The following is a 14,641-nucleotide window of genomic DNA, read 5'->3' as shown; positions in this document are numbered from 1 at the left end:
CTGCTGTATGTGCAAAGATACACCTCCCCAGTCACCATCAGTCATTCTCCAAGCTGAAAATAGTGTCAAGATCATATTAAATGTTCAATCATAAAGACCATAACAGCCATGAGACAGTTTTTGAGAAACTAAATAATTGTTTGAAAGTCATGAGAGAAAAAAGTTTATTCATATGCAAAAAGGGTGTAACAGAAAGAATGGATCATATGCAACACTGTTTACTTAAGATAAGAGGGTTTTGTGACATATTGTGCCATCAGCAGTGAACACATTTCATACTCACAATACTCATATCATATGACTTTACACACAGACACCCAAATTGTGTCAGTGGTGACTTTATCCTAATTTGTTGTCAATTCATCGGTTTCAACAAATTTAGAAGCCAGGTAACCATTACCATGTGGGCTCTTGTCACTATTAGACCACAAATCGAGGCTACATTCAAATCAAGGCCACTAAAACAATCCATTCAACTCAAGCAGCCCTAGCTTCACTCCCCTTAAATTAGTCTCTATAACAATGCCAACTTGTATCCATGGTGAAACATAAATAGGAAAGCATATACATGTAATGTATGAATTACTAAAATGTGCACTCACCTTTACATGTTGCACAAAATCAAATGTTTTCCCATTAACTTCCAAAGCAACATTAAAAACAACCAGGCTGTTAACAGCCAATACATGTAGTACATATAGCCTCAGACCACTTTACTATCTACAGTGACATGCCATGGCCAGAGCACCATAATTAATATCTGTCCTAGGCTGTCCTGTGGCATGCTGACCAACCTATTACTTCTCACTTACCCATCAAAATATCGGTCTGGATCGAGTATTTCAGTTTTGCTGTATCCACTGTCAACAACGGTCACCGGAATTTTCGAGCTGAAATACACTAAACAGCCTGAACTTGGGGTCAAATCATGAAAGGCTGGAGTCAATAACATGTGCAGATTGAGGACAAAAACAAATGGCAGTAAAGTAAAATGTCTGATCTTTCATTTAAGCTGTCACAAGTCACCCTGAATAAATTAGCACAGACAAATCAGTGCATTTAAACAAGGCACTACATTCTCCTATTTTCCTTCCGGGTCATGGTAAAACTTAGAGGAATAATACAGGAGTGTGAAAAGCGCCGACCCCAGTTTCGCATTAAAATGTAACCTACATGAAAATATCTCTGCACACATTCTGCAGAAGCAATCAGGTTAAAAAGAAGCAACTACACATTGAAAAAATATGGTTAGGTTTAATTAGTGGATGAATGCACATTTTAACAACATAAAATCATCCAATCACTGCTGTCATTTGATTCAGTCAGCACTGAAGGCTCTCTACGATGCTTTAAAATAAAAAGGCACAGCAAAAACAACATGCATTTCATTTCCTACCAGTCCCCTGGGGTGCTTGGGGCTGGATGAAGCTCTCCTGGGCAGCTGGCAGAACCTCTGTGGTGCACACTGACTGTCCGCCTTGGCCAGCCGAGGAAGCTGGCCCAGCTAGGCTGAAATGGGAGAGAGAGTGAATGAAATTTTTCAGTCTAGAGGGGTTGTACATGGTCAAAGGGATCAGGTGGGGCCTCTGCACCAGCCAAAAACAGCCAAGAGGGTCCATGGAGGGGCCAAGACATCATTGTGCATTTAAGGTTTTCTGTGCACTTAAGGACTGCTATAGGAAACCTTAAGTGCACAGAAAAACCTAAATGCATAATGGACCTTTTTAAAAAGGCACAGCAAAAACAACATGCTTTTCATTTCCTACCAGTCCCTGGGGTGCTTGGGGCTGGATGAAGCTCTCCTGGGCAGCTGGCAGAACCTCTGTGGTGCACACTGACTGTCCGCCTTGGCGTGCCGAGGAAGTGGCCCAGCTAGGCTGAAATGGGAGTAGAGATTGAATGAAATTTTCAGTCTAGAGGGGTTGTACATGGTCAAAGGGATCAGGTGGGGCCTCTGCACCAGCCAAAACAGCCAAGAGGGTCCAGGGAGGGGCCAAGACATCATTGTGCATTTAAGGTTTTCTGTGCACTTAAGGACTCCTATAGGAAACCTTAAGTGCACAGAAAACTAAATGCACAATGGACCTTTTTAAAAAGGCACAGCAAAAACAACATGCATTTCATTTCCTACCAGTCCCCTGGGGTGCTTGGGGCTGGATGAAGCTCTCCTGGGCAGCTGGCAGAACCTCTGTGGTGCACACTGACTGTCCGCCTTGACGCGCCGAGGAAGCGGCCCAGCTAGGCTGAAATGGGAGAGAGAGTGAATGAAATTTTCAGTCTAGAGGGGGTTGTACATGGTCAAAGGGATCAGGTGGGGCCTCTGCACCAGCCAAAAACAGCCAAGAGGGTCCAGGGAGGGGCCAAGACATCATTGTGCATTTAAGGTTTTCTGTGCACTTAAGGACTGCTATAGGAAACCTTAAGTGCACAGAAAACCTTAAATGCACAATGGACCTTTTTTAAAAAGGCACAGCAAAAACAACATGCATTTCATTTCCTACCAGTCCCCTGGGGTGCTTGGGGCTGGATGAAGCTCTCCTGGGCAGCTGGCAGAACCTCTGTGGTGCACACTGACTGTCCGCCTTGTGGCGCCGAGAAGTGGCCCAGCTAGGCTGAAATGGGAGAGAGAGTGAATGAAATTTTCAGTCTAGAGGGGGTTGTACATGGTCAAAGGGATCAGGTGGGGCCTCTGCACCAGCCAAAAACAGCCAAGAGGGTCCAGGGAGGGGCCAAGACATCATTGTGCATTTAAGGTTTTCTGTGCACTTAAGGACTCCTATAGGAAACCTTAAGTGCACAGAAAACCTAAATGCACAATGGACCTTTTTAAAAAGGCACAGCAAAAACAACATGCATTTCATTTCCTACCAGTCCCCTGGGGTGCTTGGGGCTGGATGAAGCTCTCCTGGGCAGCTGGCAGAACCTCTGTGGTGCACACTGACTGTCCTTGTGCCAGCGCCGAGAAGCGGCCCAGCTAGGCTGAAATGGGAGAGTGAGTGAATGAAATTTTCAGTCTAGAGGGGTTGTACATGGTCAAAGGGATCAGGTGGGGCCTCTGCACCAGCCAAAAAACAGCCAAGAGGGGTCAGGGAGGGGCCAAGACATCATTGTGCATTTAAGGTTTTCTGTGCACTTAAGGACTGCTATAGGAAACCTTAAGTGCACAGAAAACCTTAAATGCACAATGGACCTTTTAAAAAAGGCACAGCAAAAACAACATGCATTTCATTTCCTACCAGTCCCCTGGGGTGCTTGGGGCTGGATGAAGCTCTCCTGGGCAGCTGGCAGAACCTCTGTGGTGCACACTGACTGTCATGACAGCGGCCGAGGAAGCGGCCCAGCTAGGCTGAAATGGGAGAGAGAGTGAATGAAATTTTCAGTCTAGAGGGGGTTGTACATGGTCAAAGGGATCAGGTGGGGCCTCTGCACCAGCCAAAAACAGCCAAGAGGGTCCAGGGAGGGGCCAAGACATCATTGTGCATTTAAGGTTTTCTGTGCACTTAAGGACTCCTATAGGAAACCTTAAGTGCACAGAAAAAACTATAATGCACAATGGACCTTTAAAAAGGCACAGCAAAAACAACATGCATTTCATTTCCTACCAGTCCCCTGGGGTGCTTGGGGCTGGATGAAGCTCTCCTGGGCAGCTGGCAGAACCTCTGTGGTGCACACTGACTGTCCGCCTTGGCGTGGCGAGGAAGTGGCCCAGCTAGGCTGAAATGGGAGAGAGTGAATGAAATTTTCAGTCTAGAGGGGTTGTACATGGTCAAAGGGATCAGGTGGGGCCTCTGCACCAGCCAAAACAGCCAAGAGGGTCCAGGGAGGGGCCAAGACATCATTGTGCATTTAAGGTTTTCTGTGCACTTAAGGACTCCTATAGGAAACCTTAAGTGCACAGAAAACCTTAAATGCACAATGGACCTTTTAAAAAGGCACAGCAAAAACAACATGCATTTCATTTCCTACCAGTCCCCTGGGGTGCTTGGGGCTGGATGAAGCTCTCCTGGGCAGCTGGCAGAACCTCTGTGGTGCACACTGACTGTCCTTGGCCAGCGCCGAGGAAGTGGCCCAGCTAGGCTGAAATGGGAGAGAGTGAATGAAATTTTCAGTCTAGAGGGGGTTGTACATGGTCAAAGGGATCAGGTGGGGCCTCTGCACCAGCCAAAACAGCCAAGAGGGTCCAGGGAGGGGCCAAGACATCATTGTGCATTTAAGGTTTTCTGTGCACTTAAGGACTGCTATAGGAAACCTTAAGTGCACAGAAAACCTTAAATGCACAATGGACCTTTTAAAAAGGCACAGCAAAAACAACATGCATTTCATTTCCTACCAGTCCCCTGGGGTGCTTGGGGCTGGATGAAGCTCTCCTGGGCAGCTGGCAGAACCTCTGTGGTGAACACTGACTGTCCGCCATGTGGCCCAGGAGGAAGTGGCCCAGCTAGGCTGAAATGGGAGAGAGAGTGAATGAAATTTTCAGTCTAGAGGGGTTGTACATGGTCAAAGGGATCAGGTGGGGCCTCTGCACCAGCCAAAAACAGCCAAGAGGGTCCAGGGAGGGGCCAAGACATCATTGTGCATTTAAGGTTTTCTGTGCACTTAAGGACTCCTATAGGAAACCTTAAATGCACAGAAAACCTTAAATGCACAATGGACCTTTTTAAAAAAGGCACAGCAAAAACAACATGCATTTCATTTCCTACCAGTCCCCTGGGGTGCTTGGGGCTGGATGAAGCTCTCCTGGGCAGCTGGCAGAACCTCTGTGGTGCACACTGACTGTCCTTGGCGTGCCGAGGAAGTGTCCCAGCTAGGCTGAAATGGGAGAGAGATTGAATGAAATTTTTCAGTCTAGAGGGGTTGTACATGGTCAAAGGGATCAGGTGGGGCCTCTGCACCAGCCAAAACAGCCAAGTGGGTCCAGGGAGGGGCCAAGACATCATTGTGCATTTAAGGTTTTCTGTGCACTTAAGGACTCCTATAGGAAACCTTAAGTGCACAGAAAAATAAATGCACAATGGACCTTTTTAAAAAGGCACAGCAAAAACAACATGCATTTCATTTCCTACCAGTCCCCTGGGGTGCTTGGGGCTGGATGAAGCTCTCCTGGGCAGCTGGCAGAACCTCTGTGGTGCACACTGACTGTCCGCCTTGACGTGCCGAGGAAGTGGCCCAGCTAGGCTGAAATGGGAGAGAGATTGAATGAAATTTTCAGTCTAGAGGGGGTTGTACATGGTCAAAGGGATCAGGTTGAAAGGGGTGTTAAAAATGCCATGAAAATGATTTTATATTCATAACTTTAGAAGGAAGTTAAGTTGGAAATAATTGAAAGTGATTTTAAGTGCCAATAAGTAAGCTCAGTAAGACTTGCCAAAGTACCAAAACACCCTGGCAGTATGGTATCTTTGGAGGGATATACTTTGCCAGACATTTAAACTGGCCGAGGTGTTGACATGGTGGGTTTTTTTTTTATCCTGAATATATTTATCTGCACCTTCACACCAGAAACTAGTAATTTTACCATTTGGAGGGATTCCTCAGGTACTTCAGATACACTACCCAAATTCCAGAAATATTTGTTGCCATGCTAGGTTACCCTGGGATATAAATCTCAAATATTTGTTTCAATTTTGTAGTGCCCTGATAGCCATGGAAAGGTAGCTTTGGGTACTTTGGCTTGCCTGGGTAACCTTTCCTTCCTTCATAAGACGCCCTATTAGAGCTGACACTATTGAAATACGTGGAGTTTAATTAGATCTGGCAATATGTACGTACATGAACATATGTATTGTATAAGCATTTAGTTGGTTGACAAGAGATGTTATTCTGTTTGGTTGGAGAGTTATGATAAGTCAGGACTGAGCAATGACAATATTGACATGTGAATGTTTCCATCGCAACGCTAGGTACCGTGGTTGTTCTCGAGGAGGCTTTCTCGCTTAAACTCTTTCACCGTGGGAAGTTGCGTCGCAAAACTTCAATACAGCACATTATATTGAATAAACGGCACGTATACTTCATGTTTACATATACATCATATGCATATTGCAGCTGTCACATTGTATAAGGCGATAACAGACGAAGCAGCATAGGTCAACTCCCTCTACTAGTTCCGCGGAAGATACTGTGCCGTGTATGTGACGTAGTGACATAAGCTCCGCCCACTCATGAATATTCATGATTTCTGTGCACTTAAGACCATTGTGCGTTTAAGGGCACAACAAGTGTGCCCTTCTAGATATATGAAAAAGCTGCAAGATATTTCTTTCTTAAAGAACCAATAAACTTTGTTTTTTTTGTTACTCTTTTAACCATTACATATGAAAGATATGTGGTTAGTCTTATGCGGAACACCAAATTTATTCTTTAAAAACTTGTGGTTAATTAATACCGAGCGATTAAAAGTGGCCAAAAAGTCGCCTGCTTCCCTCTCGCCCCCCAACGAAACCACAGACAGGTTACGTAACTCTGTCGCCAGAGCACTGCAGTGACGTCATATGAGGAACGATTTTCAGTTAGTTGTATAGAAAATGTGTAGCACACTCATCATTTTGATGATTTCTCGACATCAACGACGACATGCCAAATCGTTGCTTTGTCGTCAATTGCTCCTAGGGGTCGGGCGATGGTGTCCTGCATGCACAGTATTCCAGAGGACCCCGCAGTTCGTGCTAAATGGGTTATGTTTGTGAGTGCGAAGCGAGCGTTGTGGAAGCCTGAAACGATATCTTACTTGTGTTCAGATCGCTTCACGGAAGTTAAAGAATCAAAACTACTTACTAGTTGTAGTAAAATATGCATAGGATTGATGACCATAAATATTTTTCTTTGACACAACTTGTAACATAACGATTTCTTCCTCGGAAGTGAGGTTGTGGTCGAAGTAACAATAATATTGTAAGTACACTGTGGTATTATATTGACACCCACCTCGCTGCCAGGAGAGAAATTGTTATGTTATACATGTTATATCATGCAAAACCTATTGGCCATCAATAAAATACATATTTACTACCAGTAGAAAAGTAGTTTTGATTTTGTAACTCGGTGAAAACAAACCTAAATACCATTTATCCTCAGACTGGCGGATGTTTCCCGACAGGGCGCCGACATTTTGTAAAAAAAAATCTGTTAGAATTAATGAGATTATAGTTTGTTTTCATCAAGTTAAAAAATCAAGACTACTTTCTACTGGTAGTTAAATATGTATTGGAATCATAACCAAACGGATTTTGCATGACACAACTTATAACATAACGATTTCTTCCACGGAAGCGGGGGTCGAAGTCACAATACTGCGCGATAAATTTCTTGCTACATTCCCATGGTTAATGTCCACTCACCAGTATGTAGATACTAGTCAATGTGCGTCTTTATATTTGGTCTTATAATCCTAATTAGTTTATTATCATACTTGTATGCATTTTGAAACTAAATCGATTTTGACAGAATCGTCTATGAAAACAAGTTGTAACTTGGAAACTAGGCAAAGCAGGAGACAAAATTAAATGACAGTAGATTGTGAGAACATATAGCTTTCATTTTCCACAACAATTGTCACGATTTCAGGTTTATACAAGCCTGTAAACAAGATAATTTAACCCCTAAAATGTAGATGAATTCTGCATCGGCCCTCAAAGCTATTCCTCATATGACGTCACAGAGACGTGCCGCTCTGATTGGTTGAAATTTCGTTCGCGGGTGAGAATTGTGCACTGTTGTCAAAAAGGTCGATTTAAGTCAATTAAAGGTCGAAATGAGTAGTTTTAATGACGGGGTTTCATTTATAACGATGCCAGTTAGTGATTTATGTATTTGTACCCCGTAGAGTTTATGTGACCTTTAAACTGGATTATTCCAACTGCTGTAGAAGCTGCTTGTAACTGGCACAGAACTGTTCAATAGTGAATCTCAAAAGATGCAATTTAGTACAACTACACACTGTTTTTCAATGAATTATAGTGCCAAATAACAGCATTCTTTGATATTGACCCGTCTACAGCATTACAGCTTAAAATAAAAGCAACAAAAAAAACCTTTCATAAACATAAGGAATGCCTGCTGGAAACGCAGTCTCCTTTATCATTTCGATCATATTTTAAGTACCAAATGGTGTTGATGTCAGACGTTCGACCGCGCTCATACAGCTGGAATATTGCTGAATGTGGAAAGTGCATCTTTCCCTAAGGGTGGAGCCCATCACAAACACATGCAAGGGCAAATCAATTGTTAACATTAAATATGTTGTATAACAATTGAGTGAATTGTATGTCACATCCTCTTAGTCACGGATGCCTCAAATTTGGAAATGTACTCCATCTTATTAAGTGTGTTTTCAGTCGTATGACCTTTTTTGAAATCGAAGTAGAAGGAGCATGTTCGATTGTATATGAAAATTTGTGAAATGTAGACACCAAAGGCTTTAACATCTGAAATAGTGCTGTAGGCTAACGGAACTTTAAAGCCATCCCTTTCGACATTCAGTCTTGTGGTGAATCTTTTTGTGAGTCTGAACCTTTATGCATAAATCTAAATATGGAAGAGACGAGGAGCTTTCACTTGTTTCAATGTAAGTCAGTGGAAGTGACAATCGGATAATTGTTGAATGATATCAGGTTATGAAGATAAGTGAAACTTAGCTAAGCTTTTTCGTCAACTTCCTTTGTTTTGACTTTGCCAGTTCCTTTCTCGTTCAAAAAGAATTGGATCATCAAGAAGTATAGCACAATGGCTGCACAGTTGATTGCCTGCTTTTCGTCTAAATAACTCCCGAATTTAACATAGAGGCGGTCCAGGATTTCATATGTTGTTTCTTCTATACTTTTCAGATGACATCGGCTGTTGGTTTGTTTCAGTTATTCTGGATCTTGAAAACAGAGATATAACTTTATCTTTTCCCATCACAATTAGTGACAAAGGTCCCATATATCCCAGAAAAGAAGTCTATCTTTGGGCTGTGTAGTTCGCATGGGGAATGTTCTAAATGGGTGCGTTTTCATATCTCAGAAGGGGTACAGTGCTAAAAGACATTTAGGGGAGGAGGAATAAGGAACATGATTTGATTTAACAAGCTATTTAGTAGTGTTTTGAGTCATTGAGAAACCATCCTATCTGAATCTCTGTGCCAAGCTGTATGTCAAAAAGACTCATTATATCTTCCGTTATACTATATGAATAGCACTGACTCTAATGGATTGTTTGGTCTACCTTGATAATGCTGTGCTTAATTAAAATTCACATTAAAATTTCAGTATCATTACTTTTCAGAATCATGCATGGTAATCACATGAGCACGGATTTATTCACGATGACCCTGACATTGTAGGTTGATTCCTAGTTGGAACTAAAACTGTTACCGGGAATCAATCAATAAAATAAAGTATGTGTGGCAACAACACACAACTGGAAAGATAGGCTGTAATTAACCAATGTTTTCTAAAATGAACTAGTTCACAAATCAATACAAATCAGTACAAAATAGAGACCCAATCTGAGGCAGTATATACAAGAACAGTGATTATAGCAATAAAGACAATGATGGTAATAGTCACCTCTCGGCTCAGTACTCTGACTTGTAACTATAGGCCTTGGCAGGGTATTTGATCATCACACACAGTGCTGGTCTTCTGGTTACTTGAGGTGTAATAGGTGAAGTGAGTGAGTTCAGTTTTACGCTGCACTCAGCAACATTGCAGCGATATGGCGGCGGTCTCAAAATAATCCAGTCTGGACCAGACAGCGCATTGATCAACACTATGTGCATCGATCTACGCAACTGGGATACGATGACATGTGTCAACCAAGTCGGCGAGCCTGACCACCCGATCCCATTAGTCGCCTCTTACGACAAGCGTGGGTTACTTAAGATCAATTCTAGTCCGGATCTTCACTGGTCTGTAATAGGTGTAAGGCAAGATTAGAGGCAATATCTAGCTCCCCTTATAAAGACAAAAATAAAAGGGTTGTAGTTCCCTGAAACAGCCTCCAAAACATTTGGTCCCAATATAGCACACAGCTGCCCCTCCCCAAATCTACAGGTACATCAGGTGAAACTATGTTGCTTAACATTAAACACTGCAAAAACGAACATACTGGTCATTTCAGTCATAGTGAGCGAGTGAGAAATTCGTCTTGCATTCACAGTACACGTTAGACAGTCATCTAAAGGTCACATGCAGCCAAACAATCAAACATAATTAAAACACAATTGTCACTTATTCATGACATATAATATACATTGCTGATTATGAAAAAACAAACAAACAAACAAAATTATAAACGTACAACAGCAAATCAAAAGTGCAAGAGTTTGTACTTGGGTTTACTTCCCTCGACACGAAGCACCCGGGATACAGAACCCAGTCAGAGCGGGTGGTGTGCACTCAAGTGTAACGAAGTCTTTCATTGGCTGGTTATTTGCGGACCCCCTCACGGCTCATTGTGTCTGTGTATATAGAGATGTTGGGTTTTGTAAATATATGCTCATTTTTTGTGTATAACATTTTGCAATCAACAGACATCATAACATGTCATGTTTACAAGTATCACACCTGCCTATCTGTGTAATTACTTAATGTGACAGAGACCGAACTCGGGTGCACGAGCCATAAATCAATGCGTTATGTTTATGGTGTATAGCCTGATAGGTGTTAAGTTCAAATTGCATGTGGTCAGTGATCGAAGTTGTGCATTGCATATTGTCATTAGCAGACAGGCAGGCAGACACACGGGTGTCAATAAAACAGACATTGAGTTTTGTCTGTGACAAAGACATATCTATATCACAGTTAGAAATTCTGTCAATGCTAAATAATGACATTGCTTGTAAGTATCGAACTGAGAAATTGACTCGGTAAGAAGAACGTTTGGTGAAATAGACAAATGAAATTATATAAACAGTTTAATCGTTAATCTACTGTCATAACATATAAAAAAGCTCGCGCTTGTGAAATATCAACAAAAGATTATAACAATAGCTCACATCAAAACCTTTACACAGTACTCACCACCAGGGAACGCCTCACTGGTTGACATGTTCCACACCTTAGACATGGATGTGCGGGAGTTTATTTTGGAGACATATTTCCTCCAAGATTGTCGTTTGTTTTGTTTGAAGGTACGACGTGCCTTCGCATTGAGTATTTTAAATTTATTTAAATTATGAACAGTTGGATGATGGCGGAAATAATGTTCTGCCTTTTTCCTCGCTTTTCTGGCTTGTCTGCAGTCTGCATTAAACCATGGTTTCCGTACGTGTGGAGTTGTAGAGGATTTCGGTATACACTCATCAGCTATGTCCTTTAAAACGTCAGCAAAAATCTGAATGGGATCAGGTACGTCACTGAAGAATTCAGGTCGTAATTTCGATTTACATATAGTTTGAAATAGGGTCCAGTTAGCCTTCGAAAAGTTCCATCTTGTATATGATGGAGAATCAGATGGAGTTATTTCTGAAAGAATAGTTGGGAAGTGATCACTTCCACAGAGGTCACTATGGACAGACCAATCAAATTCATTTAGGAGGTTAGAGTCTGCAAGAGACAGATCTAGAGAAGAATAGGTTCCGGTTGCAGGATGCAGATAGGTGCTTGAATCATCATTGTATATACATAGATCATTATTGGAGATAAAATCTTCCAGTATTTTACCTTTAGTATTAGTGTCATTACTACCCCATAGCGGGTTGTGACCATTTAGGTCACCCATAATAACACAGGGCTTCGAGTTGGTCATAGAGTGACTGTAGATCAGTCTGCTGAAGTGCCCATGAAGGCGGAATATATACAGAGCATAATGTAAATGCTACACCCAGAGTAAGTCGCACTGCAACAGCTTGGAGATTAGTTTTAAGTGTAACAGGGCTGTGAATAACATCCTGCCGTATAAGGATAGAAGATCCTCCAGTGGCCCTATCACCCAGAGGAGAATAATGATGATAGGCTGTAAACTGGTGTAAAGTAAAATTATCAGTCTGTTTCAGATGCGTTTCTTGTAGACAGAATGCTGATGGCGTTAAATCCTGGACTAATAGCTGTAGTTCATTAAAATTAGTCCTCAGACCTCTACAATTCCACTGCACGATAGTAGTAAAATGACCTATCTTTTAGGTGGATTGATAGGGATCTCCCCTCACTTTCTTCGAGGGCGACGAGCTACGTGCCCTGGGATGGATGCTTTCTGACACATCCATGTCTTCGAGAGAACCATATTTGTTGTATAATTGTATACGGTTTTCTGAACCCTTAGAGGGTCTACCGCTTTTGCACTCTTTTCCGTCCTAGGTTTAACTGTATTTTTGACCACATTCTTTGAAGTTGTGTCGGATCCAGTCTTCTGAGTGGACAATAATTGAACTTCATCCTGAACTTCGGTTTGTACCGACTCTGAAGTCTGACTAGATTGTTCAGGTGTAAGAAGGTGAGGGGTATCGTTTGTAACCCAGGTCAAGTCTGTTTGACACTCTATTGAACTACTGGATACTGGCGAATTTACTTTTGACAAGCTTTCGGCGGGTGTCCTGACGACTGATGCATATGATTCATTTGGAACGGTTGAATCAACAAGCTTTTTGGCATCAGCGAAGCTAATGTTTTGAATGAATTTAACCTTGTTTATTTCCATTTGTTTTTTCCATATGGGACAGTCTTTAGAAAAGGAGGAATGTTTACCTGAACAATTTGTGCATTTCTTTATAAGGCACTTTCACAATCTTCAGTTACGTGTGAAGTTTCGCTACAGTGAGCACATGTTATAGGCTTTGTGCAAGTGTTGACACCGTGGCCATACTTTTGGCACCTGAAACATCGCAAGGGATTTGGGATGTAAATAGCAACTGTGATGTTACAGTAACCAACCTTTACAGACTTAGGAGGATTTGGTGAAGAGAACGAAAAGAGGTACGTGTTTGTCGGAATTACGTCATTGTTTTTGCGGGTGGTAAATCGCTTGACATATGTCACTCCCTGATCTTTCATTTCGGATACGATGTCCAGTTCTGACATGTCGGCCAACAAACGATCTCTGTCTCTTATAATTCCTTTACTGGTGTTCAGTGTTCTGTGCGCAGTAACTGAAACGTGGATTCCAGCAAATGTTTCTGTAGTCATCAGGTTGGCAGCTTGTTGTTTCCGAAGGCATTCAATCAATAATGATCCCGAACGCAAGCGTTTTATGGTCTTTACTTTACCTGCGATGCCATATATACCCTTGGAAATCACAAAAGGGTTCAGCTTTAGTGGTGTCTCGTCTACAGTGTCGAGAACCAGGAAACGTGGCCAATTTTCTGTTGATTTGGAAGGTCTCTGCTCATTGTCATTATCGAGTGGACGTTTTGTTTTTTTTTGTGGGGTTTGGTAATCCATGGTAAGTTTAGTTTGATTCATCATCCGGGCTCCCACCCACCACGAAAGTATCACAAGGACAATGCTAATCACAAGTGGGTTTCCGACTTGCAGCACCAAGGATACCCGGATGATATACTCAAGCAGAACAATCAACAAGCAATTATTCCACCAGATTGGCCCATGAGCCACTGCCTCTGGACATAGGACTCTAGGCAAATTTCAATAGAACATTTTATTGATGATATTCAGGTTAATCAATCACAATAATACTAAATCGCAGTTGTACAATGAAAATATAATATATCATCTTGAAGCCAAGATCACTGACAAAAAAATTTGAAATAATTTCTAAAATTTGTGCAGCAAAATTAAAATGTACAGGGCTTAACATGACCAGCCGATTGATAGAACCGGGCCAGTTCTACCACCCGTCTAGGTGAAGTAAGGGGCGAAGTGGTGTGTTGGGCAGAGGAACACTGTTCCTGGAACCAGTGCCCTCAACCACCAGCCTCCCGTCCTCCACCGACACAGGGGCGCAACCCACGGCAAACGGGTTGGTGGACCAAAATATCCCCCCCGGGTCCACAACGGGGGGTTGAAAGGCGCTTAGCGTTACCCAGCACCCACCACGAGGAGGTGGCCTTTCATGGGTGCCTATAACGATGTTAACCTAAGTTGGCATAGTATATGCTGTATACAGCTATACCCCCCTCGTACTTTGTTTAAGCTGGGGGAAAGAGGCGACAAAATGATGTGCATTAACAGCAAACAAAAAAAGAAACATTTCTCTATGTCCTGATGACAATATAGGTCTCTAACAATATAACTAATCCACGTGGACTGATATAAACAGTGATCTGTCTGAAAACATTACATGAAACAGAAAACACTAAACGCAAACAGACTACCATTTCCATATGCTAGACTCACCCTGAACACAAAGCAAAATGAGAAACAGGTCAATGTCCTGTGCTCAAATTACGGTAATACAATTTCCCTCTAATGGAGGGTATTCGTCAAAGGAGTACTAGAAAACCTTAAGGTTTGAAAATGTCCAACATTAAAGAACTCAATAACACGAACATATTCCGTGAAGGAGAAAACTTGAAATATATATGCCAATTAATCTTCTGAAACATTTTACCCAAATTACACAAAGTCACACGGCCCAGACGCTAGCATTACTTTAATGGTGTAATAAAAGACGGTCATCTTTCTTCAAATTGTTCCTTTCATTAAACGATCCTTCAAACTGCTCAGATATTTCTAATCTCAAATAAGATACCAATTCACAGTGAATTTTA

At 42.1% G+C, this 14,641-nt stretch overlaps 1 long non-coding RNA gene across 2 annotated transcripts; it reads right to left on the bottom strand.

Annotated features, from left to right (window-relative positions):
- Nucleotides 1-23: 23 nt before the first annotated feature.
- On the bottom strand, nt 24-5,100 carry LOC124278253. 2 transcript variants are annotated; one of them, XR_006899042.1, is made up of 3 exons: nt 5,064-5,100; nt 813-900; nt 24-53 (listed from the first exon to the last, which is right to left on the bottom strand). It is a non-coding gene; the product is annotated as an uncharacterized LOC124278253 (long non-coding RNA). The 2 variants fall into 2 exon arrangements; XR_006899043.1 differs by having other exon boundaries at nt 813-890.
- Nucleotides 5,101-14,641: the final 9,541 nt, after the last annotated feature.

Source organism: Haliotis rubra, unplaced genomic scaffold (assembly GCF_003918875.1).
Source record: "Haliotis rubra isolate DU_JTF1 unplaced genomic scaffold, ASM391887v1 Scf234, whole genome shotgun sequence".
Classification (NCBI taxonomy): Eukaryota; Metazoa; Mollusca; class Gastropoda; order Lepetellida; family Haliotidae; genus Haliotis; species Haliotis rubra.
The sequence above is the reverse complement of the archived record's forward strand: the minus strand, read 5'-3'. Positions and strand labels throughout refer to the sequence as shown.